Source organism: Octodon degus, unplaced genomic scaffold, assembly GCF_000260255.1.
Source record: "Octodon degus isolate 3935 unplaced genomic scaffold, OctDeg1.0 scaffold00166, whole genome shotgun sequence".
In the NCBI taxonomy this organism is placed as follows: Eukaryota; Metazoa; Chordata; class Mammalia; order Rodentia; family Octodontidae; genus Octodon; species Octodon degus.
In genome coordinates this window covers 755,287-762,638 of record NW_004524742.1, presented here as the reverse complement: position 1 = coordinate 762,638, position 7,352 = coordinate 755,287, and the positions used below count along the sequence as shown (strand labels likewise).

Sequence of the window (7,352 nt, the reverse complement as noted above, 5' to 3'; positions counted from 1 at the left end):
GCTCTTGGGAAGCTGTAAACAGGTGGATCACTATGAGTCCGATCTAGTAGTGAGACTCTGAACACCCTGTAGACCTTTCCCTAAAAAAAAGAAAAAAAAAAAAATAAGATGAGATCCTAACTGACCCAACTTCCTTTCAGTAAACCTTAGCTCCTAAAGGTTTCACCACCTTCCAATAATGCCACGAGAAGGATCCCACCTTTAACATAGGAGCCTTAAGGGAAATTTCATCTTCTATGGAGTGGATTTGAAAATTCCCTTGTCATATGTTAGTCCATCCTGTCATCAAAAATGATGAAGGCTTGTCAGTGCAGAGCATACCCAAAGTGTTTTATAAAATATCCACATTAATCCCTATACCCGGGGCAGGAGTCAGGTGAATCATTTGGAGGTACCGTTTCAAAAATCCCCCTTCAAGTATCTGAAAACTATGCGATTCTGGTGATACCTAGAAGAAGTATTGCAAATGATTTAGACTCAAAGGCTTGACTTGTTTAATTTGATTTATGATGAATCCAGTTTACTGGAAGAACTGTTTTAAGGGTTATTTTTCCTTCTGTTAAATTTGGGAATATGCCAAAGTTTTCTTACAAAAAGTACCCGACTCCTAGGAGCTTAAACTCTAAAACGTTTCCAATATTTCTCATACCGTACATAAAATATGACCTAAATGTAAGCAAATGTTTTCTTCAAGTAAACTCTTCTCTTACTTTAACTGCCCTTTGTCAGCGTTATACATCCTCTCACTACCCATCCTCAGTTTGGTTTGCCTGTAGTAGAAGGGAAGAGAATTTAAGGAATGTACCTGGAATAAGCAATTACTATTTCAGCTGGAGTAGGTCTTGGCGAGAAGGCGATAAACCAGCTCCTTTTACAGGTGAGGAAAATGAAGGCTACTGTGTAGTTCACATCCCAGTGATGATGAGGCCCATTGGAAACTCAGAGAGAGACGGGTCATATCCTAGGACATGTGGATGGCACTTTTTCTGGATTACAACATCCATGTGTCAACTGAGTGATATTGCTTAGCACTTCCAAAATATGACCTAAGACCAAAGCTAACTTCACCACCATCCACATAAATAGAAGTGTACTTTCCAGAAAAAGCTGCCAGTTCTCATCAGATCTTTTCATTCTGTTCTGAGAGCCATATTTTAAGAGCATGCTCAGATGAAAGAAAGAAGCAATAGAGATTGGTATCACAGCGAAGTCATATGAGAAACAGATGAGAGAACTAGAAGCGCTGAACGTACTCTTTGAAGAGGCGGAGAACATTCAGAGAGAAAATAATAATTGCTGTATGGAATCGACTTCTTTAAAGACTAGAACAAAATGTGTATGTATTGCAAGAGGTGGTATCCCATATTGGTTATAAAAGGTCTTAAAAATCAGACAGAGCCAAGCAGCTCTGTGATTTTGTGAAAGTATACTGAACCCTGTCTTTACATCTTCCTTCATATAGGTTTATCACATTTGAAATCAATTTAAATGAGAACATGTCCATTGGGGTCTTATCCCTATGTCTAGTATGCAATCAGTGCTAAGTAAATGGCCACAATTATTACCAACCTTTTCATATTCCTTTGGACAGAAAGTTGTACTTGGAGTAACTTTTCATGTCACTGAGGAGAATGAGGGTACATACAGATGGTGTTACATATGGGCATGGCACAAGAATTTGTGGATGCGGCAAATAGTTTCTGGGTAGTCACCTCAGTCCACACCAGGGATGTTATGACTTTGACCTTCTAGTCTGTTTGTTTCCATGACCATTTTTGCGTTCTCCAGGAAAACCCAGACAATCTAAGTTTGATTCTGAAGCAAGTCTTGAACTAGAAAAATGTGGATATAAAACAGGAGTAAAGCCATGTTCTCAGGTACTGTGGCATCATTTTTAATGTCATGGAATCCACACCATAGGTACTTCCTTGTGTCTTTTCAGCCTTACTGTCTCGGTGCCTCTGCTGGGATTATGATCCAGGTTCCAGGCATCTGGATCAGCTTTTGTTCTTTCACCTAGCTGCACGCTACACTTCAGAAGCAGTGTGCTGAGGCCATTGCCTGCCGTAGTGGAGCAAGGGAAGGTGAGCTGAAGAGAAAGATGATATAAGAGCTGAAAGAGAACAAGCAGCGATGTCAGGCTCAAAACAAGCTATTTCCAGACCAGAATTAGTGGACAGAGAGCTATGCTTCCTTGCCACTAAACTGGGCTGGCTGTCCTCTAAATTTTAATATGCTAATTAATTTTCTCAAATTCAATTTATTCTTTTGCGACATTTAATGGATGATTGGTATCAAACGACTATGTGCTTGTATAAGCTCTTCTCCCTCATGCATGTTTTTGTTGAGGTAAAATTTCAGTCAAAATAATAAGAGATTTTCTGGATGCTTACCTTACAGAGGCAGCAATACTATGAACACAGAGTGTGTTCTTGAAGAGTCCTTGCCCAGGCAGGGATTCTAAGAGTGAGATGGTGGCAGCGTGAGGATGCTCGTTACACAACTCAGTTCCTATCACCATAGTGAGAAACTGCTCAGTGCTGATGAAATATGCACATGAGAGAGATGGCAAAAAAAGGCTGATCAGTATTTTTCCTATTTATTTTACAAAAGATGAAAGCCCAGAAGAATGAGGGATTTGTGACGACTGAGTCTGAAAGTTGTTCGTTATCCTGTGATTCTGAAGACATTTAAATGCAAAATGATTACTTAGGTCACAAGTGGGCACACCCGGAGAGCCCTGAGCTGGAAATGCCGGCTGTGTGGGGGAGGAAAGGGTGCTTCCCCAACAGTACTTTGAATAGTCTCAAACAATAACAGAATGAGCTCTTCTTTTGCAATGCAGAGGACCAGTTATTTGTTCTTGTATATTAAGGAACAAAGGCGTGAAATTTACAGAACTTCAACAGTCCTGTCATCAGAGGAGAGTGTACTTCCTTGGATTGTGCAATGACCATCTTCTTTCTAAAAACAATGTAGAGCAAAATTCATAATCACCAAGTTGGGGTCCGAAGGCACCTGGGCATCCCTTCCCCATTTCATCTTTGGGTGTGACAGATACCAAGCAGGCATGTGTGACTGAAATGGTTAGCCACTGTGTGCTAACTTGCAATAATAGATTAGGTACTATAGAAAAGATACAGAAAGCCAAGCACGTGTGCTTTAAGTTTGCATTGCCAGATAAAAACTGTTTCACTTTAGCTAATCAGTCTAGAGGCTGTATTTACAGGGCGATCAAAACAATCTGAAACATCGTAAGGCATAACATTTGTTTGCCTTCTCAGGAAAGTAACTGAAGGCTTATGGATCACTTAAATTAAGCTTTACTATTTTGATGTCTCTGCCATTTGTTCTTTTAAATTCTCAGCCTAAGGGGTGTATTCACCTACCAATGTGCCTGTGTAAGTCCATTAAAGCTAATAGAAATTTGGTGCCTGAATCCAAAGAAAAATTTACCTCTAACATGGCATTTTGCATATGAAATGCCCAAGAAAAAAAAAACGTTAGAAATGCATTTCTTTTCATTTAAAGCATATACAATAATTACATTAATTATAAGTAAAAAATAAAGTACTTGCTTATGGAGCTTTAAATCCACTTAATAAATCTGCAATTTTATGAACCTCTCTCCTTCAAAACTGCCTTCTCCAAACATGCTTTAGGTATTCTCTGCTTTGAAAAACCTTATGACAAATGGAAATCAGGAGAAATAGGAGTGGTGGGAGTGTATTTCTCAAAATGGCCTTCATTTATTTAAATTCTACAGCACACACATTCATGCTGTTTCAAACTTGTTTCCACCAGATTCAAAATAAAACCTAGGACACAAAACAGCTTGCCTACATTTTTTTGTTTAAGGCTCCGTCTCCTGAGCTTTCCTTTGTATTTCGCTTCGTACTCATAAGAAATTTTTAGGCAAGAGTTGGTATTCAAATGAGATGTTAATTTAAAAAAATTGTTACATCTTTTTGTTTATTTTGGTAGAAAGGAAATACTGGTTCTTTGCGTTGCATTAAAATGAGATAAAAATCAGTTTTTATCTTTATACATCTTTCGGGGAAAAAAAATTCTACCTCAAGAAATTTCTTTAACAAAGAGAACATTATTTCAGACTCTAACATTTCTGTCTGCCGATTATCATTAGTCATAAGCTAAGCCCTGCACTAAATGTCTAGTGAGCACAGATAATGTTCATTTTGTCTGGAAGACAGGTTGCCGCCTGTCAAGGAGAGATGGAATAAATGACAGGTTTTGACTCTGTGCCTTGCAGGCATATTAGGCTAAGAAATCGCCAACATGATGAAAAATTATTTTGTCAAAAATTTGTAGGTCACCCATCATTGTCTAATGTATTCTGTGATTAATTGCTAGCATAGATCAGCATTATGTCTTTCCAGTGAATCGCTTAATTGTTGCCTGCTTCATGCTCTTAATGTAATGATGAGGCATCTGCTCCTTTCACATGTGCTTTTAAATGCCAGCTTTTGCATCCAGGTTACAGGGTTGGTAATATGCAACTTAAAGAACTAGTTCAAATTAAAACTTCGAGACTGCAGTCTCCTCTTGCTTTTTATGGGAGTGTGTGTGGAAGGCTGAGTGTTCGTGTTAATGTATGTAGATTTTATTTCTGATGAGTGATTATTTGACTGCTCATTTTACGAAGATTTATGGTGTGCTTTCTATCTCCTGACTGCAGTGCTACTCTTATCTTTAATAAAGGAGATGAGGACATTAATCAGCCATTGTCAGAGCTCCTGACTAAGACATTAAATGTACTGTATGGGATAGGTAAACACGCTCCAGATCCTTCTCTACTCCACTAGATCAGGCAAAAAAACACTCATTATATTTATCATAATTTCACATCTGCTGTTTTTGAAGCAATGTACCATGAGGCCATAAACTGTATTACAACTGTGCATAAATTCAACTGATTTGTGGCTGGAGTAACTAATTCCTAAAGTACATTTTAGAAAAACAAGCAGTGAGCCCTGAAATTGCAATTCCATAAAGGCACTAAATTACTGACTGCAGAATCAAAAATTTGCTTGATGTGATTCTGCAGTGACCATTTTATAAAAAGTGACAGTGCGCCTGTGATTGAGTCAATAAAATAAGGACGAGTGAGCTGTACACTCAAACAAGATTAAAGAGAAAGGGAGTGACAGAAGACAGACTCCTGGTATACAAATAGAGGAAAGTGTAATGTTTTCCCCAAAAGAGCTTAGGGATGCAGCCCTAATAGCAACAGTATTGATTTGTTAGTAATCTTCTCATTTTGGAGGTGAACGAGGAAAATTTAATCTCTCTCTTATTCATTTCACAGCATAATTGGGAACATACTTAATATTTAACTAAAAGGATTTAAAAATTTTTTTAATTGTGGCATTAGTGATCTAAGCTTGCATAATATTTTCCAAAATTACAAAGGCTGATTCTTCATGGGTCATTTACTTGTACCCTGTGTCTTAGCCTGTCTAGGTCCAAGTATTCTCTTTGTTAGGTCATCTAGTCCTGTGTGGGTGAGAAATGAATGTATGTGTTTGTGAAGGGGAGAGTGGAGTGACTACTTTTTGTGTACTTTTACCTTAATCAATGTTTCTACCTCAATTTTTGTAAATTTGATCTGTGTCTGAACTTGCTATAATTGCCTTCTCCAAAATAGAAAGTAGAGAAAAGAATGACTTTTCTTCTTTTTATAGGACAAGTAAAACCTGAAACCATTGTTTTTGAAGACAAAAACACATTTGACATTTGTTAAGCTGAAAGTCAAAGGCAGGCCTGATACTCAGGCTCCTGAAGAGAGGAGTGAGCTCAAAAATCAAAATCTTCAGCGGTGGCAACCATGTATGTCCTCCTGAAGGTAGGATGTGATGACATGATTATTTATTGACTGGAAAAAGCAATTTAAGAGAAATACGAACGGAACTAGGCCTTCTCTGCTTGTGTGTCTCAAGATAATCTTAGCCTTTCCCAATTATTTCATGCATGTATTGAGGCTAGAAGTGCCACCAAGGTGCTTTGCTTTGTTTGTCTGTGATATGTATGCAGTCTGTAACACCCTATGTTTGAAGCCTGCTTGTCCTTGAGCATGGGCAATTACTTGCTGCTCTGGCAAAATCATGGAGGATATTGACATAGGACATATTTTAGAGTAATATAATCCTATTTGGTTTTATTAATGGACTATACTATGCCGTATTTTATTCCTTGCCCTGACCACTGTCCTGATCAACTTTTCTAACTGCAAATCTGGAGCTGGCACATGAACATCACTCTATTCTTCACACAGAATATCAAGCAAAAATGGTTGTGTTCATAAGGCATTGCATCGCTTCTATCTAATGGTATCAATCTGTGCATCACAGAGCGTTTCTTTTCCTGACATTATTACTTTACTGAAATTAAGCTTGAAACAATCTGATGTCAGATACTGTATATCTACTTTTATTGCCAGCCTTTCTGAGCCCACCATATTGCCAGGACTGCATCTCATTTTAGATGGGTTTAACCAGATATATATTCTCAAGTTTATGGAGAGTTGGATAGATTACATTTCCCATTCTCAAAGAGCAGGCTGGTCCTTTCAGTGCATTTTATAGAACAAATGTAAATTCCCATGCTGCAGTTGACAAAAATTCATGGATCTTTTCTTAGTGTCAAAAATAAATCCAGCATAGCCTTGGAGATGAGCAAGTGCAGCACGGTGGAGCAGGCTTCAGTTCACCCTTTCTGATTTAGCAGCAGTTTCGATGTACTTGAGGAATCTGTAAAAGTTCAATTATTATGGTCTAGGCAAAGAGATTTGCTCACACAACAGAGCTACTGTACTTGAGAATGAATTGGAAAGACTCAATGAAATGCAAAGCACTTTCTGAGCCCAGCAAACTCCTTTATCTCCCATCTCCATTGCCCCCTTCTTTTCCCATCTACTTATGTCTCTTACACAAAGCCTTTTCTGAAGGATTTCACTGTACATAAATAAAAAACAAGCATCAAAAATTGCCAAATCATACTAGTAATTTGGAATAGAAATCAGTCTTTTATTTCATTTGGAAATTGATAGATTTAGGAGGCACAGGGTATATAAAAATAACCATTAAATAAGTTTATTAGCAATTTGGCTTGATCAGTTTTTCAAGACTGCTTACATGTGTGTGCTCTAGAGGGAAAAGGAAAATTGCATAAAATAGTGTTTATAGTTAAAAGGAAACTAAACATATTGAATTATGGGAAAAATGCTCTTTCAAATACCATGCACTTTATCAACACAACCCACAGCATGGATTGTGGACTGTTTTTGCTTAAATCTCAAGAGTGTGACTTCATAAACAAGCTACATATCTTTCCAT

At 37.8% G+C, this 7,352-nt stretch overlaps 1 pseudogene; it reads left to right on the top strand.

The window, feature by feature from the left end:
* Window positions 1–7,352, top strand: part of LOC101567963 — a 77,532-nt pseudogene that overhangs the window by 58,751 nt on the left and 11,429 nt on the right.